General features: G+C 36.9%; 1 long non-coding RNA gene and 1 other non-coding gene across 4 annotated transcripts in view; one reads left to right on the forward strand and one right to left on the reverse strand.

Moving 5' to 3' along the window:
• LOC143685941 (uncharacterized) overlaps positions 1–12,481 on the reverse strand; it is a 46,064-nt gene extending 33,583 nt beyond the window's left edge. For all 3 annotated transcript variants that reach the window (XR_013176804.1, XR_013176806.1, XR_013176805.1), the window contains exons 1-2: positions 12,375–12,481; positions 3,824–3,865 (exon numbers count right to left, since the gene is read on the reverse strand). This is a non-coding gene — a long non-coding RNA (uncharacterized LOC143685941). The remainder of the gene's footprint in view (positions 1–3,823; positions 3,866–12,374) is intronic.
• Positions 12,482–19,130: 6,649 nt separating this feature from the next.
• On the forward strand, positions 19,131–19,292 carry LOC143689312 (small nucleolar RNA snR34). Its single transcript, XR_013178754.1, has one exon. It is a non-coding gene; the product is annotated as a small nucleolar RNA snR34 (small nucleolar RNA).
• Positions 19,293–23,344: the final 4,052 nt, after the last annotated feature.

Below are 23,344 nucleotides of genomic sequence, written 5' to 3' on the forward strand. Positions count from 1 at the left end.
ACTGAAAGAAGTTTAACAAGATGATGAGGCACAAATTATATAATAAATGTGAAAACTGCAGACCCCACAGATGGTAAATGGATAAGGACTTATTATAAACATCTTTATGCCAACAAATTTCAAACTTAGATAAACTGTACAAATTCTGTGAAAGATGGAATCTAACAAAGTATATTAGAAAATGTAAAGACTCGCATCCATTTTAGAAATTGATTTTGTAGTTAAAAACATTCCCAGAAAGAAAATTCCAGACACTGGAATTTCTATATATGGTAGAATTTGCCAGAATTCACTGGCAAATTCTATCATATATTTCCTGAAGTTTTACCAATTTTACACAAATTCTTTCAGAATATAGAATAGGAAAAACATTTCCTAACTCAGTTTGTGAGGCCAAAACCAAGCAAAGTGTTTCCAAGAAAATAAAATTACAGACCAATATACTTTTTAATCATAGATGCAAAAATCCTCAGCAATATGTTAGCAAATCAAGTCAAGCAATAAATTAAAAGGATAATAGTTATAACTGAGTGGTAGTTATCCTGGGAATGCAAGGCTGGCTCAAAATTTGAAAATCATGCAATGTAATTATTCATACTAACAGATTAAAGAAGAAAAACTACATTACCATCTCAGTAGTTTTAAAAAGAGCATTGATAAAATTTAATGCACATTCATGATAAAAATTCTCAGGAAATTAAGAATAGAAACTGCTGGTTTGAAGCTATTATGTGCCCCAGAAAAGCCATGTCCTTTACTCCTCATTCAATATTGCTGGGTGGGATCTTTCTGATTGTTCCCTGGGAGATATGACCCACCCAAATAACTTCTGATTAGATGGTTTCCATGGAGAAGTGTCTCCACCCATTGGCTCTGTGGACTCTGTCGGTTCTAAAGCAACAGAGTCCACAGAGCCAATAGAGCCAACACAGCTAGAGACCTTTGGAGATGCATAAAGAAAATGCCCCTTGGGGAAGCTGTTGAAGAAGCCTAGAGAGAAAGCTAGCACATGTTGCCATGTGCCTTTCCAACTGCAAAAGAAACCCCAAATATCATCGGCCTTCTTGAACCAAGCAATTGCTCTGCCTGGGTGCCTTTTTATAGACTTGCCTTAACTGGGATATTTTCATGGCCTTACAACTGTAAACTTACAACTTAATAAATTCCCTTTTTTAAAAACCATTCTATTTCAGTATACTGCAACTGTCAGTTTTTACAAACTAAAACAGAAGGGAACTTCAACTTCATAAAGGGCATTTAGTAAAAGCTATGGCTATCTTAATGATGAAGGACAGACTACTTTCTCTGTAAATTAGGGAGAAGGCAAAAAGTCCACCAGCACACACACACACACACACACACACACACACACACACACACACACACAAAAGAAAGTCCACTAGCATGTTCAACATTATATTGAGGTCCTAGCCAATGTAAAAAGGCAAGCAAAGAAATAAAAGTCATATAGATTGGAAAGAGTTATGAATACTGTTACTCACAGATGACATGATTGTTTACATAGAAAATCTAACAGAATGTACAAAAAGCAAATTAAGCAACACCACAGGCTCCAAGAACAAGATACAAAAATTGATTATACTTCTCTACACTGATGTTAAATAAATGGAAATTTTAATAACAATAATACCCTGTACAATATCATCTCAGATTTGAAATACCTAGGGATAATTAGTAACAAAATATGTACAGGACATGTGCACGGAATACACTGCTAATAGGAATTAAAGAAGCTTTAAATAAATGGACAGATATACTGTGCTTGTGGAACAGAAGCCTCCTTATTGTTAGAATGCCAACTTTTCTCAATTTGTTTATAAAATCAATACAATCATTATAATGAACCAGCTGGAATTTTTGTATACATTGATACACAGCTTCTAAAACTTAAATGGAAAGGAAAAGTATTTAGAGTAGTTCAAACAAATCAGAAAAAGGACAAAGTTGGTAGATTTATGAAACTGATTTTAAGAGGTACAATGAAATTAGGTAATTAGGCTGCATGATATTGGTAAAAGATAGATTAATGGAGAGAAAGTCCATTAACAGACCATATGACCAGCTGATTTTCAAGAAAGATACCAAGGCAATTGAATAGGTAAAGGGTGATCTTTTCAACAAATTGTTCTGAGAAAATTGGACATCATATACAAAAATTTTAAAAAGAACTTCAAACCCTTATTTCACTCATACCATATACAGACACATATCATATATCTATCCGTAAAAGGTAAAATACATAATAGTTAAACACCTGCATTAGGCCAAGATTTCTTAAGTAGGAAACAAATAATTTAAATTACAAAAATGGATAAACAGCATTTTATCAAAATTAAAAACTTTTGTTCTTCAAAATATTGTAAAGAAGATGAAAGCAAGTAACAGACTTGAAAATATTTACAAAACATGTTTTATAAATTGCATGCATTCAGAATATATAAAAAGTCTTACAACTCAAAAATGAGACAAAAAAATTAAAAATGGACAAGGAGATTGAACAGGAATGTCAACAAAGATAATCTATAAATGACAAATTTGAACATGAAAAGATGCTCAAAATAGCAGTCATTAAGAAAACATAAATCAAAAGCATAATGCAAATTAAACCATTACACACCCACTAGAAAAGCTACAGTCATGATCCCAAGTCATGAAGATGTAGAGCAAATGGAACTCTCATGCATTGCTGCTGGGAATTCAAACTGGTGCAGCCACCTTGGAGACAGTTTGGCATTTCCTCCATATACTTAATCCTATGACCCAGGAATTTCACTCTGAGGTATTTACTCCAGAGAGTTAAAATGAACGCTACACAGAATATTGTACATGAATGTTTATAGATGCTTTCTTTATCATCGTCAAACACAGGAATGAACGCAGATATCTATCGAGTGCTGACTGGATAAAGACATTTGGTTTAACCATTCAATGGACTAATATTTGGCAATAAAATGGAATGAACCACTGACACAGGTAGAATATGGAAGAGTTAAAAAAAAATAACATGAGAAATAAAATCATATGTTCACCCAAAAATATTTCCACAAGTGTTCACAACAGCTCTATTCATTACTAGTTAAAAACTAGAAACAACCCAAATGCCCTTCAATCCATGAATGGTTAAACAAATTGGGTATCTCCACACCATGGAATATGACTCACCAATAAAAAGGAATGAATGGTTGATACATGGTCAACTGGGATGAATTTCAGGGAGTCATGCTGAATTCAAAGAGTCAATCTCAAAAGTTATAAACTATAGAGTAGCTTATATATAGTTAATATACAAACTATATAATATCCTCTATGACATCCTTGAAATGACAACCTTATACAAACTGAGAACAGACTAGTGGTTGCCAGAGGTGTGGAGGTATGTGTGAAGGAAGGAGGAAGTTGTGACTCTAAGAGGGCAGCATGAGGGACACAGGTGACAGGACTATTCTGTATCATGACTGCAGTACTAGTCATGCAAGCCTACACATGCTAACATAGCATAGAACTAAACATACATGCACACACATGCATGTGAAATTGGTGAAAGCTGAAAAATTTTTTTGAAAGATTTTATCAATGTCAATTTCCTACTTGTGAAATTGTTCAGTTAGGTAAACTGGGCAATTATGGAAAGGTGTATATATGTTCTCTCTATATTGTTTCTTACAACTGCATGTGTATCTATAATTGCCTAAAAATAAAAAGATAAAAAGGTAATATACTAAAAAAGAAGCCAGATACAAAACTTCACATACTGTATGGTTCCATTTAAATGAAATTCTAGAAAAGGCAAAATTATACTTACCGAAAGCAGATCAGTGGCTGCCAGGGGCTGAGTGGGACTTGACTACAAAGGAGCACAAGGAAAATTTCTATGTGATAATTGTCAGATGACTATGTTCCTATTTGTCAAAACTCACAAAATTGTACATTTAAAATTGGTATATTTTATTGTAAATTATTCCTCAGTAACTTTGCTATGTAATTTAAAAATAAATGTCAGTAGTCATGAGTATATTGATGTAATTATTCTTCATATATTTCAAAAAATAATTTAAAATTAATGTATAAAAGCTCCTACTCAGAAGAATAACAGAGGAAAATTATAACAAGAACATATTTAAGAAATATGTGGGGACTATAAAAATAAACTGTAAAACTATGGAAGGAATCAAAAGAAGATTAAAATACATAACTAGGTATGTTATGTATTTGAAGGACAATATTAAATGTTCAAAAGATGTCAATTCTTTCCCAATTCATCTATAAACATGATGCAATCTTAATTATAATCTCAATGAGATTATTTTTCTACAACTCTCTATAAAAAATGCAGAACATTCCAGAATATGTAGCCATAAAAAGAATGAAAAACACAATACACTGATACAAAATTTAAGAAGGAAAGGGGACTTGCTCTTCCATGTGTTAAAATATACTATAAAGCTACAGTAATTAATACAGCAAGATAGTGGCACCAGAATAGATTGGCATGTCACTTGAACAGAATAAATTCAGAAAAAGTCTAAGAGCAGATGTTAGAGTTTTAGATAGGAGAGAATGAAATGCCAGATTGACAGGCGTTACCAGTCTTAGAGCAAATGGTTAGTCATTTGGGTAAGATAAGGTCATGTAAGGATCAAACTAAGTTTAGATTTCACATAAGGTGATACAGGCAGGGAGAGGGGAGGGCCTCTGACAGAAGCCTAAAATTGGTACCAAATTCTTAATGGACGGGGTCATTAAGATATAAAGTTTAATTAAATGGGGAAATCTTCTGTGGGAAGCTTAAATTAGTTAGACTATCTGGATAGGTTGTAATCTCTGGAGTATCCAGAGAAACAGGGGAAGGGTCTGCTGACTAGGCATAGGTATATCGTGGCATTTTATTGTTTGGTGCACAGGCCACCATTTTTCAGTTAGGTGGCCGTTCTAGCAAGATGGTGAAGAAATTCTTTTCTTCTCCACAATCGGGTGAGCGTTTATTCTCTTTCAAGTATGGTGTTCTTTAACAAAGCACGCTCCTACTTAAAATGTGGTATTTCCAATTGTGCTCTTTCTAACAGTTATATTTTTACTTTCAATAGATAATGAATTTAAATAAAATAAATTTTAATAAAAATTTAATAAATTTAAAATAAGTAATAAAAATAACTAATATTAAACCATAACACTTGCTATGTGAAGGTCAATACCACCATCACAAAGATTTTGTAGCGTTTTGACATAGAAATAAATTTGTCCATTTCGAGTTAATACAAGAAAGTTCTAGAAAAGACTATATATATTATGATCCCATTTTCTAAATAGACAGGCACTCTGTAGTATGTATATTCATTGAAAAGTTCTGTACATCTTTTGAAGGTAGGATACAATGACACAGGTCATCGTTGGCCTGGAATAGTCTCTTGCCCCAAAGTAATAATTAACAACATCCATTTTCACTCTGAAAAGTATCTCAATTTGGATGATACATAATGTTAGTCATGTGATTTTTTCACTTTCTTAATTATTTTTATATATTCAATTAACTCTCAAAATGATTACAAAATATAATCTGTGGTGGAGAAAACAATGAAATACCTTATTCAGTGTGGGAGAAAGCAAAACGTTTATGGTCATATATGCTATTCCCCAGACAGGTAATGGGTTACATTATAAATTTAAGAGCTTATGGAAACATCCTATTTTGGTGTTTCCTTTCCACTGTTTGTTAGCCAATTCCTTGTTGAGAAGAGTTGCAGAGAGGTGGAATGACTTGCGATCATGTGCTCAGTTTTAACAATTGAACCTTAGGAGGAAACCACTGTAAATACATTTCTAAATTAGTTTTGAAAGAGCTAAGTGCTTTTTCATGAGAGAAGGAAAAGGACCAGTTCTGACCAAGAGAAAGTAAGATGGTAAAATCTCTAAAAGATTTAGACAAAGGGCATTTAAGTATTCACTAAACCATAACTGTTCAAAGGAAGGAGGAGATTGGAGGGGTGGAAGGCATGGAGGTAGTCTCCAAAGGTTATTCTTTCTCAGATAGAGGGTACTGTGGGAGAATCACAGTGTATTGGTGCCAACATATTTTTCTTTAAATACTTGGGTTTGTCTTAGAAGAGAAAGGTCAAAGAGTTTTGGAGCAAAAATCATCATATGAAACAATGGAACTGCTAGCAGCATCTAGAGTTCCTAAGTATGGCAGAAAGCTTGAATTATTTAAGGTCTAGATAAGAGAGTTAGTATCAGCCTCTTGAGGTCAGTGGGGTGGGAGACATGGTCCTTACTGCTTTGAACATGGTTAAGTCAGGATAGCTCAGGATATTTCTGACCTTCAGAAAAGATCCATGATGACATTAAACCAATTCTTCAGAGAATACGAGTACAATTTAGCAGGAGCTGGTATTCCTGAATTTTAAATCATTAAATATACCAGCACATGCTTATATATGAACCTGAAATATTGGCTGGGATGAGTCTATAATATCCAAATAAGACTAGCTCAAAACCCTAGTCTGCGAATTGCGGAAAGGCCAAGGCTCTCCCAGGGAGTCTTCAAATTCCCAAGAGAATTCTTTTCCCAAGTTCTTTGCTGATTCCTGCATCCATTCACTCTCCTAAGCATGCGCCTTTCCTCCACAGGTCCAGGCTTTTCTTTATCCCCCGCCCCATCCCCGACATTACACACACACACACACACACACATGCACACACATACACATTACTCACACATTGTTTACAGAAGGCATTTTAAGGTGTGGCAGACTTCACTGAAAGTTTGGAGGAATTTACAATCAAACATCCTTTAACTAATTGTTGCACCGTCCACATTTTCAGATGTCTAAATTATTTCTGCTAATCCTGATCTTACTTCTTGCTGTCTATTCAGCCTACCTCTCTTTTATCCCCTCTTTCTTCTCAACCTCTCTACCCTGCTTCTTTTTTTTCACAGATACTCTTATACAGTGCAAGATAGCTCCTTCTATTCCCTTCCCACAGGACTAATGTTTGGCTCCTTTTGTGAATCCAAAGTTTAAAATAACTCTGCTTTAATAAATTCTTAGACAAATGTGTCTTACTCCCCATTACTCATCTGGTTGTGGTGGAGATTTTTATTTTACAGTCATTGTAACTTGTTCCTAGTTTACAGAACTTCATACACTTTTAATAATGGGCATTTAAATAATTCATGCTCTATTTTAATAATTAGCCTATTATAATGACATCATTGAAGAGAGAAGGACATTCACATCTTAGCCCTGGCTGCTTTTCATGCTTGTAGTAAGTCTAAGCATTTTGTGTACATTGAAAACCCCAAAGCAACATTGCTCCTCTGGTGGTACTGAGCCAAATTTTAGGCATCAGAGAAAGTTTGGCTAAGTAACTAACAGATGCTGAATGCTAGGTTCCTTACTATACCAGATATGTCTTTTTATTTACACATTAGTTGGATTTATGAAAAGTGGAAAGAAGTTAAGAAATCATTCAAATCAGGATCTATATTCTCATGAGAAAAAAATAAGCAGAATTGATGTTCTATTAGGTTGAAAGAAATGTTACATTGAAGTTGCTTTTGTTTGTTTTTTCTTTTTTGTCACATTTATTTATTGGAACAATAATAAACAGATTTGGGGAAAATCAATGTGTACAAATCTGTATTTTCAAAACAAAAAAAAATCAAAGTAAGACAGCAATCATTTGAGCCACAGAATGAAAAAAAAAACCCTCACTCTTTATTCTGCATTTTGTCTGTCATAGAAATGCTTGCATAAGAAGCTGTTCATTTTCAGTTTTGTCCCAGGCTTAGCACATCCTGTAGTCTTGGCAGCCCTGTCAAATATCTCTTTTGACTAAACTTTTTTTTATGATGTTGACAGTGATCCTTTCACCTTTTTCAATGGTTATTCATCTGAAGGCTTCCTCCTGACATTAAGTGGTGTTCCTCAGTAGGGAATCTACTGAACAGTAAAACAGCAGCAACGACTATAAACCTCTATAAATATAAGGATTCGGAATGCACATTCCTCAGAAGATGCAAATAATACAGCTACCCTGGAGAGCTGAGAGGGAAAGGCCACCCCCAAATGGCCCCACACTCAGGGTGCTGCTAAACTGAGTCTCCTTCACCACCAGTGGAGCCCTGATGCCAGTACAGGGCCCCCAAAGTTTTGGTATGTATTTAGATGATGTGTTTTCTCCTTCTGATATAAATACATCTTTGTATTCCCCAATAAATAAATTATATATACACTAATTGACCACAAATTGGAAGGTGGAAACAGTTCATTTAATTCTTTCCACCACTCTGAGAGGACACTATCTTTACAACAAATACTTTGGCTTTTCTTCGATCATTTAATTTCTCAGATTTTAAGTAATGCCTGCCCTTGTCCTTCTCCAAATCTTGTGACCAATCTAAATTCAAAATATCGGAACTGGATAAGCAGGTGATGATGGCAGAAGATGTGTATCCATCTCAACATCACACTAGTATACCTTGTAAGCTCCCAATTTTCCTAACTCACAACTTGCAGATCATTAGTTTCCATCTAATGCAGAGCAGTCTGGTTTTGGTGTCCACTATATTTTTTCTCCTTTGATCTGCTTGTCAGTCATATGGTCAGTTTATTTACTTGGGCAATGATGGAGTATCATAAAATACATCATACAAACCTAGGTTCACTTGGCATTTCAGGTTGGCTTCCTAAGAAGTAGATGCTGAGATGGAGGTTGGTGAGCAGAGTGCTTATTATGGGGTGCTCCGAGGATGAACAGTAGAAGAGGGAAAGAGCAGGTTTGGGCAAGGGAAGAGCTCTAATGTTGTCCAAGTGTCCAAGTGGGAGAACTCTTCAAAGTTATCCCAAGTTGAGGCACGAGGCCAAGCCTTTTGACTCCAGCATAGACTAGTCATTGGATATGGGCTTTACCTGGAGGAGTCTGACCTTCGGCAGGGCAGTTTTGAGGCAAGTCTCAAAGATGGCTGACAGCTGAGGACAGTCTTCTGGCTGCATTCCCAAAAGCGTGAGAAAAACCTCACTCCTGAAGATGTGGGTGGCACAGCACAGTACCTGTCACATACTTTGACTGTCCCTCAATTTGACAGGCTTCTCTAGATGAATGGATTATAGCTTTTTTTTTTCAAGAAGCAGTACCTCTTATTCCAAGCAATATCTTCCTCAAAATCTTTTATATGAAACAGATGAAGTCACCTGCATTCCCAGAATGTTCAAGAAATGACTCCTGAAATGCCTCCACAGATACCCAGATACCCTCAGGACATGGTTGAAAACCTACTGGAGAGAGAGTTCTCAAACTTGGCTGACCACTAGAATCAGCTGAGGAGCTTTACACAAATTAACGAAACAAAGATTCTTGGGCTTCATACCTTGGGACTCTGGTTCAATAGGTCTTGGCTTGGGATGGATATAAATATATAGATATACGCATTTATATATATATACACACACACACACACACACACACATACATACATATGCACACATGTACAAACTCACACACATACCGCTTCTATGCCCTGTGTGATTCTTCTAGATTGTTGTGCTCAGATAATAGCATTTTTACCAGTTATTTTTTTCCATTAGAAGAAAGAGTGTAGAGATATGAGTCACTATTATCTGAAAAGGAAAAAGATAAGGATATACCAATTGGGGGTGGGCAGGATAGGCCCCCTACTGTGTGACATCTCCTGCTGTTCTTAATCTTCAGCTTCTTTATTCAGTTACATGTTGTTAAAGTTTATAGATTTGAGTTATTTCTGTTTTGCTGATGGTTTTTTAAATAGGTACTTACTTTTCTGGCTCATTTGTCAGGTGTTGGGGGAAGGAAATTCTGTGATGACTCAGCATGCCATCTTCACACTGACTCCTTGGTATATGCGGCTCTAAATATTTTGAAAATATCAAATTCCTCCTAATGTGACACTCTCAACCAGTATTTTATAAGTGAGCCTGCTACTCTACACCAATTAGCACTCGGGGTTGTTTATTCATTTACTCAGCAAACATTTATTGATTACCTGCTGTGTACTAAGCACTCTTCTAGGAGTTTGGGGGTACATCAGTGAACAGAACAAGACATTCTAGCAGCCCGACAATAAAGAAGAGATATAATAAATAAGTAAATTTTGCTGGATGTTAGAAGATTAATAAGTGATATAATGCTAGAATGTGATAAATGTTGTGGAATAAAGAAAAAGAAGAACAGAGTAAGAAGGATCAGGAGTGTCACAGAAAAGGGAAGTGAGGAGTGAATTTTAAGTAGAAGAGTTCAGATCAATCTTATTGACAAGGTGATACTTGAACAGTCTTGAAAGGTGTAAGGAAATTGCCGTCTGGGGCAAGTCTGTTCCAACGAGAGCTGGGTTTCTCAATGTGGGCACTTTTGCCTTTTTGGACAGAAGAATTCTTCCTTGTCGGGGAGCTGGCCTGTGCACTGTAGGATGCTTAGCAGCATCCCAGGCCTCTATCCGTGAGATGACAGTAGTGTCTTTTGCACTCCCCACCCCAGGTTGTTATAATAAAAAGTGTCTCCAAGTGTCCCTTGGGGGCCAAAATCAACCCCAGTTGAGAACCTATTTTTTCTCTTTCTATATGAATGCTAATTGCTCCTGCACTACTTATTACATAGTTCATTTTCCTGTTCGATTGTAATGCTGCCTTTGTCAAACATAAAGCTCACATATTTTTAAGCAGATCAGGGTCCTTTCTATTACGTTCCATGGCCTGTTTATCTATCTCTGAATAAATATTCTCTTAATTTTTATAGCTGAATACTGTCTTGCTATGTGGTAGGGAAATACCTATTTCTTAAATTCTTCTCTGGAAATTAACTTAATCATTCTTGGCTATATCCTCTTCCATATGCATCTTCAGACCAGCTTGTTACAGTCTATAGGAAATTGCAATGGGATTAGGCTAGGAATATGTTAAATTTATGGATTAATTTAGAGGAAATTGGCAACTTTATGACATTGATTATTCTCATCCATGACCAAAAGCATCTTTCTCCATTTATTTAGGGCTGTCTTTTATGTCCTTCAATAAAGACATTTTTCATTTTCTTGTTGATAGATTTATTTATGGCTGTCATAGTTTCCACTGCTAACGTGAATGGTGTCTTTAAAAACAATTATTACATTTTCTTAATGGCTGTTTCTAGTACATAGGGAGGTTATTAATTTGTGGCTTTTTAATGCAACAATATTGCTTATTATTTCTAGCACTTTCTGTGGATTATATTCAGTAGCGTAGGAGGACAATCATAACCTACGGATTATGAACTTTACTTGCATTTCTAATTCTTTTACCTCTTACTGCTTTTTGTTGTGTTTTTGCTCTGATTAGCAGTGATACTGTGGATCTTTATACTGTTCCTGATTTGAAAGTGAATCTAATATTTTATCTTAAGAGCAATCCTTGCTATAGCCTTCTGATAGGTCCCTCTATTAAGTTAAGGACACTCCCTGCTATGTCTTATCTCTCATGGATATTACATTTGACCCAATATACTTTTGGATCTATTAACATGATCATACAATTGTATCACTTAAATAAATTAATGGGGTAAATTACCTTAACAGATTTTTCTAAAGTTAATCATTCTTAAATTCCTAAAACAAATACTGCTTGTTTATGTTCTCTAAAAAGGAGAAAAACTCCACCCTGCAAGAAGAAAGCATTTGTTCTTTTTTCAGAGACCTTATTCCTAGAGAAAGTTGCCTACAGAGGCAGATTCAAGTTTATAGGGACCTAGAGTTTACTTAATTTGGGTTCTACCTATACAAATAAACATGCAGATTTTGTGAATATGACATTTGCTATACAATTGAATATTTATTTAAAATGTGAAAAGAAACCATAACAAATTGAAAATTTTTAAAGCTGACAAATATAATAAATATCACAAAATCTAGAAAAATAACAATGGTTTTATTCATTAACTGCTTGATGACCCACCTCTATGGTACTTTTAACTCTACAACTATTGGACACATATTCTTTGATCAGCCACCTCTTTATGGAACAATGGTTTTTAAATATTTTCTGCAGTGATTTTGGACAAATAATTCAATCTTTCCCTCAGTATGAATAATCAAAATTAGTTTAAAAAATCATTGATGTTGGTTAGGAATAGAACATGAAATTCTCCCACATGTATCCTCTCTGTTTTATATTTCTGATGTGGGTGTCTCCCTTACAGACAGCAGAATTCTGCTAAATTCTATTTTGCATGATTTCCATAGAAATTCCCAATACAATTATAAATGTATATGCTGCATTATCAGTCATATTCATGACAGAAGATAATTTTTGTCTTGACTAGACATCACTAAGAAACAAAGCTCTGCTTACACTTTTACACGTGTGAAATCTGAGAGAAATTTCCAGAGACTGGCTTCTGATTTCATGAAATCCAAACATTGTGTCCTTCCAGTACTGAGCTCTGCATTTCTGAGACCTGAGCGATACCTTCTTTATATGACACCTGCTCTCACCCTGTACATTCATACCATGTCACAATGAGTCTCCATCATGACCAGGAGGAGTCTTTAGCTGTACAAAGAAGTGGAACAGAACTACGTAGCCATATCCCATTAAATGCAAAATAAATGTATGTCTCAACTTGACTTCCCTATAACTGGATTTTAAAAATGCTCATGGCCATATCAATATCAACTGGCATAAGGGGCAGTTTGAAAGAAAACCTGCTGGGGTGGAAAGAAATAGTATGCTCAATGATTGAAGCAGATATAGCTTACTGAACCCATTTTACAAACACACATGGCATTGCTGGGGCCCGTCCCAGGCCTTGCATAGACCCAGTGTAAGGTAGGAGCCATGAAGCTTCAATTTTATTAGATTCATGGTTAACCCACCTCTGGCCACTTATTGGGCATTAAGAAAAGGAAGAAGAAACAACTGCAAATATAATATATGACATTAGTAAGCTCATGTAACGTGTTTCACAATATGTTCCCTTTGCAGCCTGGTGCACTGAGGCCACACACTCAACTTTTCACAGAACATTTACCTCCAGACTGCTAATTAAACGAAGACACTCATAAATCTTCTCTGTGATAGAGCCCCTGCACACTGAAACAAGGGCAAGGAAAATTAACTTCAAGAAAATGCCTGATAATGAAACTTTAATTTTTTTTCCCATCTTGAAAATGTGCTTCCTTTTCCTACAGATAATCAGAAGTCAGTTATCCTTTCTCTGTACTCACAAAACTTCCACTGATATCTGATATCAATGAAATATTCACTATTAAATATTCTTGCATGTGATGGTCCTCTATTTACTCATAGATGGATGATTAATAAAATGTTCTAAATGCTTTGAACTCTAAAACCTCAATTCACATTTGGGTTTATATGGATGACTTTGGAAATATTGAACAAATGCTCTTGAACTTTGCTCTCTGTGGGCAAACAATTCCACGTACTGCAAGATCAAAAGGTCTGCTCAGATTCTTCCCAGAACACATTCAGATTTCTGAGAATTACCGGGGAGCTCAAGTGGGGGAGCCATTCTAAGGAACTATGCAAGAGGTATGGTGACTTTTTTCTCCTTCAAGTCTTCCCTTTCTGTGCCTTTTATCCCCCTTTCCTTCTGAGCTGGCTGCATGTGGGTACCCAGAGCGATCAGATCCTCTCTACCTCTTATCAATCTCAGCTTAGGAAAGCATCTGATAAATTCCTATACATGGAGATATCAATTACTGATAGATTCCTTCCTGATGGTTTATTTTACTGATGTTCTGCTTGAATCTGTTACATTTTAAAAACTCACACAATACCCCAAACAAAGAGTGATTATCTGCAAAGTGATTAGAGTAAGGAAAAAAATGTTCATTCTAAATGTAACCATAAAACACTTAAACGAAATAGTTCTGATTTATGAAAGGGAAGATAAACAGAAATCAGACATATTTAATGGTAGGGAAAATAAAACTTTAGAAGGATGTTGAGGTAATCACAACTTTTTGAAGTCAAAGAAAATTTAAAGCTGCACTAAATGAAGTAGCCATAGTTTTAAAATGTTCAGAATGCTTAGGATAAATAAATTTCAAACTTTGAAATGAGAGAATTAAAGCAGATACCTGATGGAGGGAATTAGAATTGCTCATAGAGTCTCTTAAATCAAGAGACTTGAAGTCTTAGTGAACAGCAGGCAGCAAACCTCTAACCTAAGCATCAGGTCGTGTAAAATACCTGACATTTTTACTAAGCACCTGCTTGGAATAAAAATCAATGTACCCAGGAAAAAATAAATGCCACATTAAAATTAGGAGGTCAAAGATAGAATGGATTCCAAATGTGGCTGATCATCAGCACCACCTATGGAGTTTGTTAATGCCCAAATATTGCGATGCACTCACAGTTCTGGAAGCCACCCGCCGATGGGATATGGGGCGGAGGAAAAGAGAAAGGCTATCCTTAAGGAACAGATATTTTTGCTCAATCACCTTTACCCCTGAAAACCAGATAGTCATAGAGCAGAACTCTGGGGCAGCACTTCAGAGTTCTCAATCCTCATTTGTTTTCTCAGTACAGACCACTGCCATTTTAAAACTATCCTTCTTCTTGGTGGCAAATTCCCCTAAAATACGGCATAAATTTGCATAGGGATTAAGAGTATGGGTCTTGGAATTGGAATCTGGAATCGGAAGGGGTTTTGGAATTCAGAGTCTGAATCCTGACTCTGCTTTTTATCTGCTCTCTGAAATTGGGTAAATCACTTAACTTTATTTTTTCCATCTTTGAATGAAGATGACAGTAACCAATTTAGGGGAATTAATGCGGATTCAATGTAATGATGTACCCTTTATAAAGTGTGAGGCACATTTTAAGCAGCCAACAAGAGATAACTGTTTCCCACTGACATTTAGAATAAACACCTATCCCTTTAGGGAAATATGTACCGATCATATTGTCAGATGCATTACTCTTCTGAAAGCTTCATTGGAAACCACCTTACTTTTTGGATCAATTTTCCAATATTTTTTGAATTGGATCCACTCATAGCCATGCCTATGAATTCTAGAACACAATATAGATAAATAGGCTTTTACAGGGTAGGGGATACATATATTTTCTTTCTCCAGCTTTGCTTCCTGATAATGTCCACCTAACTATGATGTCATAGTAACTATCCAGTCCCCACACTCCACTGTGACCACTTAAGAGAATTCCATCACAATGGTTTGGGATGGGCATACAATACCACCAGACCCAAAGTTCTTTTCTGGATGTTTGTAGGGATTATGAAGAAAGATATTCCTTAAGATCCTTTGGAATCATAGGCTGCAAGGGACATGCAAGCCTCAAATAGCTGTTTGCTCTCTTATCACCTAGAGATGGCAATGTAGTTAGTGTTGAAAACAGAAGACAATGATGCAGTGCGAGCACCAGGTTTCAGGTCAACCAAAAGTGAATAGTGAACACAATATACCCTGATGAACATTCTAGGTTTATAAGGTAATAAACCACATTTCCACGCTACTTTATAGTGGGTATCTACCCCACTTTCAACCAGAGAATTCTGTCCAGTAAATATATGATGTTTTCTTTTGCCAATAATACCCATCCTGGGCCATTTTATCTTTTCATTATTGCTGAATTGTTTCATGTCTCTTTGCACATGCCTCCAATGCTGGTAATGTTAGCTGTTTTAAGTGTATGTCTGCCTAATAGAATGAACTCCCCCATGACAGGGACTATGTCTCATTCAATTTCAACATTTTGACGAGCATCTAACACATAGTTGGAGCTTAATAACATCTGTTGAGAAATCTGACTAAACACAATATAAAGTTATTTGCAACTTTCAAATGCAGAGATAAATTTTTACCTCTTCTTCTCACATCCTCTATAATCACACTCAAAGAAATATGATAACAGCATTTATGGAGTGTGATTAGAGGACTCTTGGAGACAGCAGACAACATCTTCTATTACAGAGAATGTTGAGCGAATATAGTCCAAGCACTTTGTTTTCTGATGATTTAACAACTTGGAAAATCTGAAAGTATAGATTGTTTACATTGTCCATTGGAGTGTTTTTCGCTAATATCATCTGTCTTAAGTAATCCTTTATCAAACACTGGCTTTCAATCAATTTATGATTGAATTCCCTAATAAATGCCCACCGTGCAGACTGTCTCTCAAGCAGGTTTCCCCAGCGGGAAGGCTGCGGTGGATAGCTGAAATCCAGTAGTTAAACATTTCTCCCTGTCATTTATTATAATGCCCTTCTAATACCTCAATCCCATGTGGGTTTGATTGGTGTGAGCCAGGTTTCTTAGGGCTAGATTGCCACCAAGTAAGCTCATGTTTGTGTGAGCTTATGCTTGAGCGATCAGTTTGAGGTTTCTTTTTGCAGGCCTGCCCTGTCGTAGCTGGCAGTCTTTCATAGCACATCTATGCCTTTAGACTACCTTAGACCTGCTAGCAGAACACATTGAGCTTACCCATACTTAGTCATGGCATGCATACATTTTCCTTTAAATGTGGCATTTACTGAATCCTAAAATATGGTTTTGATTATGTCTTGGGTCACTTTCCTCTTGGAACCTCATCTTGAAATTTCAAATATAACACAATGGAGAAATAAAATTTGATTTTTAAATAAACATCTGATTCATGCCAATTTTAAGAACAAATATATTATGGAAGATTTGAGGAACTATAGATTGGGTAGTGCCCAGTGGACACACAAGTCTTCCAAGCCCCTAAGACTTTTCCCCACCTTCTCCTAGCTCTTGGTTCTAAGGTTCTGAAGTTCATCACTTACAAAGACATTTCTCTGGGAAACTCTTACAGGTTTCCCTACCCCCAACACCGTGCGGCATAGAGTTTGAGAAGAAAGGTGTCTTTCCTTACTGAGAATTTCTGCTGGAGAAAACAATGCTTATTCTTTCTAGTGACTAGTGGGCATTGGCTCCCAGTAGATGCAGCTCACAGTTTGTTTTGCTCACACCAGTTTAAGTTCCTTCAGAAGAAAAGAGGGAGGGTCAGTACAGTATGAATTGCAATAGGGATTTAATGAGAGGGCAAGGATTTGCTTCACCAAAGAAAGACAAAAAGGGAACCAAGCGTTTACTGAAAACTACTATGAGTCCTGCATATAAGAAACGCTCTGTCAGCAAAATTCACTTCAAACTCTAAGATGCCAGAAAACAAAGCAGTTCGGCATTTGGAAGTAAAATACTTGGGCTCAAATTACAATACTGCCGTTTACTAGTTGACTAACCCTGGGCAAGTTACATAATGCTGAAACTCCATTTCCACTTCCATAAAATGGTATGAATTGTAATACCTAAACTCAAAGATTTCTTTGCATGCTGTATGGTGGGGGTCATGTTTCATTCTTTTCCCATGTGACTATCCCGTGATAGCAGTATCATTTGTTGAATTTTTATTTTTTATTTTTGGAAGTGCAGGAACCCGGAATCAAATTCGGGTTTCCTGCATGGCAGGCAAGAATTCTACCACTGAATTACCCTTGCGCCCCACTAAATTAATAATTTTAAAATGAGAATTAAATAAGATAATGATCATATTTATCACCTTCAAAACCTGTTAGTGTATAAAGGTTGTCATTATTATAAATTTATCCCTGTTCATTATTCTTAGCATTATAATTAAATCATATTAGAAAATGGAGTCTCAATTAAATAAGTTGCCCAAGGTCATCTATTTATTAATGCACCCTGATCTCCCTAGAACAGTACTTTTTGGTTTGGGAGGTAGAGGTGGTGAGGTGAGTAGAGGGATTGCATTTCAGAGCTAGGGAGGTAGGGTTAGGATTTTTGCGGAGTCTTGAAAAATTGGAAGATGACAGCAGGGCTCACTCTTCTTTACGTACTATGTTACGATTACAGCTGCTCAGCTTCCCATTATTTTTCAGAGTCTATTTTAGAGCCATTGCCGTTTTTAGGCTTGCTTACCACATGTCTCGATTTTCCTGATGTCAGAAATGGCTTTGAAAAGTTATACAACACTGCAGCAATCTTGGTCATTCATCAGCTCTCAAGCATCCAAAGTGCCGCTGCTATTGTTCAGCAACATTGAAAGAAGGGAATTCGCCCCTCGGGACTCGCTTTTGATTGCTGTTAGATTTTTAGTCATAGCTATTACCCTCATAAGAAAAATCCACACCACCTGGGATGCCCTGCAGTTTTCCATTATAGTGCCCGAGCTGTTCATTGAGATACAGTGAGGGTCTAAACAATGTTATCTATCCCGGTCTTGTTTGACTTGAGAGTAAAACCCCTGTCATCTGAAACCTGCGTCTTGCCACCTTAAAACGGTAAACATCAATCTATCTTTTCATCTGTTCCAGTAAAAAATGACAGAGACAGACATTTTCTTCCTTGCTTTTCAGTTAAGGTAACTGAACTTACTTTTAGACATGTTGCCTACATTACATTGCACGCCTGGAACAGAGGCTTAGCTGGTTCCGTGAGGAATGCTCCCACTGTCCAAGCCTTTGTTTTGGAAGGACAGTTTTCATTTACTGCAGTCCTTAGAAAATGGATAAACTGAAATATTATCTACCTCAAATATTGTTTCATAGACAATGGTGTACTTATGTGCCTCTAGAGACTCTCAATTTTCCAGAATGCAACAAACATGATGCTTCAGCTTCAGATCCAAACTGAAGTTATAGATACAGTAGGAAAGAGCTAGTTCTTAAATTAAACTTTCTGTGAATATTTCCCTTGCAAAGTATAGCCATTAATTAGCTTACATAAGATTCAAAGCCTTTAGGATAACTAGTACCAGTAGAATTATTGACTGAAAGTTGGTTTCTTTTGTGCATTTTGAATATAACATGTAGTTTTCTACAATGGCCAGGTAAATTCAGAGACATTGGACAACTGGTCAACATCAGTTAGGAACTACCATGATAAGAATGAGAATGAATAATCTGTTTCAAGATCTGTGGTCTTGCTGTGAGATAAAAGCTTATAGTGCTGGATGAGAGGTCTGTCTCAAACGTGCAACAAAGGACATTATCAATGTAAGGCCAGAGATAACATCCTTAGCCATTTTAATGAAATAGAAGCTTCCAGGGATGAGTTAAAAACTTCATTTCTTGAGGATCATATATTTCAGGTTTTAAGACTTTAGGACTGTTGAGGATAGTGGAATAAATAAATGAATAAGAGATTTATCTGGTAGAATTGAGACAATATGGGAAATCCTATTGGTATCCTACCAACTGGTAGGATACCAATAGGATTTCCTAAAAGGAATACCTAAAAGGTAGCTATAAGTCTCAAGAAATTGAGACAATATGGGAATTAATATGGTGGTGTTTCTAGAAGGGCTGTCATCTTCTCCTTGGATGTGGCCAAGAAACTCCACCTCAGAACTTTCAAACACCCAGTTGTTAGTGTTAGCATGAAATGATGCTTACAAGACAATCAAGGAGTCTGGACCAGGGGCTGAAATACCAGCCCTAGAGACTACATCAGGGCTTTGTCAAAGTAACTCACAACTCTTAAATGACTGTCAAGTACTGGAAGATAACAGGGATGTTGCAGAGGCCAAAGGACATCACAACCTTCTGGCACAGATGAGTCCAGAAAACTCTCTACCCTTACCGCCTCCCCACCCAAGGGCAATGTCACTAACTGCAGCTTCTGAAAGTCTAGTTTTGGAGCTATTCAGAATCAACTTAAAAGCCATGGATGGTGACTGCATTGAGGTCTCAACTCCTAAATATTTTTTTCAAAAGAGCACTGGAAGATGAATTGATAAAGTGTTATAAATCCATTTAATGGAATACTATTGAGCAATAAAAAGGAATGGCATACTAATGCATGCTACAACATGGATGGACCTTGAAAATATTATGCTGACTGAAAGAAGCTAGAAACAAAAGGTCATGAATTGTATGATTCCATTTATATGAAACATCTGGAATAAAAAGCAAATCAGTGGCTATGTAGGGTCAGAAATGGGTGTGGGGATTGAATGAAAGCAAGCATATAGCTCTTTTTGCAGTGATGGAAATGTTATGAGATCATGGTGATGCTTATATAACTTTGCAAAAATACCAAAAATAAATAAATAAATAAATAAAAACCAAAAGCCCTACTGACTTGTATCCTTAAAATAAGAGACTTTTCTGGTATGTAAACTTTATCTCAATAATGCTATTTTAAAGAAAAAGAGAGCACTTGAGGCCCTTGCAGAGGAAGGAAAGGCCTAATAAAATCTGAAGGAAACTGGTGGCTTGCAGTTATATACCCCAGAAAAACATGTTCTTAATCTTAATCCATTTCTATGTATATACATCTATTGTAAATATGAATTTTGATGCATTTACTTCAGTTAAGCTGTGATGTTAACCTGCACTATTGGAGGCCTTTACAGGCACAGTGAAAGTCAGATGGAGTGAGAATCCAGGAAAGGCATCCATGCACATTATCATGTGACAGAAAAGTCAAGGTCTGAGAATAGCCAGCAGCCAGACCCCGAATGTCACAGTCTTGGGGAAGAAGTCTTGGCTTGCCGACGCCTTGATTTTAGACTTTTCCTAGCCTCAAAGCCATGACACAGTAAATTCCTACTGTTGTTTAAGTAAACCTATTGCATGGCATTTGATTTAGCAGCTGGGAAACTAAAACAGACACCAACTTTTGGATCCTCAACAGAATACATTAAGAGTCTCAGGTCTCATATTATTTAAACCAGCTCATTTTCTGTGGAGGGATAAAGAGTCTCATCTTAGCCTCTGTGGGGTTCACCAAGCTCTGAGTTCACATCAAGGTCTCTGGAACACAGTCAGCTCATTTGGCAATATTATGCCATGGGGAACAATACTGGATCAAGTCCTTGGAACCACTGCCTGCTATTGTGTGCAGACCTGCTGTGGACCCAGTGCTCCAAGGGACACACTCAAATGGAATTATGTAAATGACACCCCTGGATTTGGGCCATGAAGCTGTACTTGTGGTAGGTCCCTTATATTATGCTGGAGAATAGAAGAAGAGTCATTGAAAGCCTCAGACACTTCTCTCTTACTCATGTTAGGAGAACTTTCTGATGACAGAGAACCAAACCCAGCATATTCAGTCAGGGCTACTATGTCAGTATGAGCTCTGGGAGTCAAAATAAATAGAAAGCCTAGAAAATTTCAGGATTCATGGATAACTTCATGCTCACTGATAGCCTAGATTGGGATTTCATGGGTCTCAGGCCATGCGGGAGTGGGCAGACCTGACCTACAGGGTCAGCGGACACAGATCAAAGGAGACTCTAATCAACTCCCTGAGCTGTTGAGTCTGGGATAAAGGAGAACCAATGTCAGTAGCCTGGGAACAGGTGGATGGGAAAGGCACAAAAAGAAGGCAGTATGTGGGCAGGGTTGGGCACATAGTTTGGCATTTAGTTGACACTGAATTATTCTGCTAATCAAAGAAAAACCAAATGAATTAAAATCAAGGTCTGTATAGACTTTCAGAAAGATCAATGACTGGGTTTGGGAAGCAGCGTTAGAAATCACCCTAGGTAAGTGAGAAAGGTGAAGAGGATCCAGATTTGCCAAAGACTTGAGTATAAGCCAAAGTGTTAGGAGGGTGTTACTTAAGTTTGGACCCAGGAGAGGTTCTTGCCTAAGCCTTAAACTGAGTTATAATTTAGTGGTAACATTCTCTCTGAATATAGTAGTGTAAAAAACAATGTTGACCTTCTATAACTCCTTTCAGGTAGGCCAGGAAGAGACAAGTTGCTAAAAGAAGTTCCTATTTACTATGATTGATATGCCAGTTTGAAACTGTTGTGTACCCCAGAAAAGCCATATTCTTTGATTTTCATTCAATATTATTCGGTGGGATCTTTTTGACTAAGTTGTTTCCATGGAGATGTGACTCCACCCATTCAAGGTGGATTTCAATCCACCTACTGGAATCCTTTAAGAGGGAAACATTTTGGAAAGAGCTGACATCTCTGGAGAAGCAGAAAGAAAATGCCTCCAGAAAAGCTGTTTGAAACTCGAAGCCAAAGGACCAGGAGACGCCAGCCACCTGCCTTCCCAGCTGATAGAGGTCTTCTGGACCCACTGGCCTTTCTTAAGTCAAGATAACTTTCCCTGGATGCCTTAGTTTAGACATTCTTATGGCCTTAGAATTGTAAATTTGTAATTTAAATACATTCCCTTTATAAAATCCATCCCATTTCTGGTATAATGCATTCCAGCAGCTTCATCCAACTAATACAATTGAATAACTAGTGGTCATATTAGTTTATATTTTGGAAGTGTTATCGCTTCTTTGGAGTTTACAAATTTATGCAAAAAATGCTAATTACCACTTCATTTCCACTTTAATTTCCTCATAAACAATTAGGATACAATTCCTAGGAACAATGCCACCAATTCCATCCTAGCACCTGCTAGGATGTTTTAGCTTACAGAGCTAAGGCACAGATGGGTCTTCATCCTTCCACAAACACAATGTCTTCCTTTACATAGTGTTACTGGGGTGTTATTTATAGCTTGCTAGCAGGGAGACCTGTGCTTTAGCAATTTAATCCTCACACTGGAGATAAATATTCTATTGCTCTCATAAATTGAGGACTATCAGGTTTTTTTCAGTGCTGTCACTGTTTCTGTTTCTCTTAGCTTTTTGGTAATTGATTTTATTTTGTTGGTAATTCTTACGTGATTCCAAGTCAGAGAGTTTTGTGGGTTTTTTCCCTGAGTTGTGAGTGAGCACTTGTCAGGAAAAATAGGAAAAGTCATGCTCACTTGACTCACAAACATGATTTTTTTTTTTCCTAATGTTTTTGTCTGATTTTGGTATCAGGGTAAAATAGATAGTGCACAGTGGGCTCTGGAGGGGACAAGATGGGCTGGGTGGGGCAGAAATCAGGGAGCCAGTGAAGGGTATTATTGCCTGTTTAGAATTAGATGTTGAAAGTAGAAACACACTCTAGATTAGAAGGAGGGGGCAGGGGCAGTAAAAGGACCTGAGGCAGGAAGTCCAGCTAAATTTCTTCCCTGTTGTATTAAATCAGGAATGAACTCATTAGAATCAGAGCTAAGACAATATCAGAGAAGATGAAAAGACAAAGAGGGAGGATCACAATTCACGTTCCAAAGGATAATCCAATGCCCTAAGCCCACCCCTCAGTCTGCACTGTCTGTGGAGTCCCCCAGCTAAGCAAAGGAAGTAGAATCCTTAAACCTCTTTGCCTACACTAAGGGATGTCCACGTGATGACGGATTTGTTCTACTTGTACCCCAGAAAAGACCCAAGGTGTCAGCGATGGAAAAGCCTGAGAAAATGAAGTTGGAGAAGGAAGCG

This window comes from Tamandua tetradactyla, chromosome 6 (genome assembly GCF_023851605.1).
Source record: "Tamandua tetradactyla isolate mTamTet1 chromosome 6, mTamTet1.pri, whole genome shotgun sequence".
Classification (NCBI taxonomy): Eukaryota; Metazoa; Chordata; class Mammalia; order Pilosa; family Myrmecophagidae; genus Tamandua; species Tamandua tetradactyla.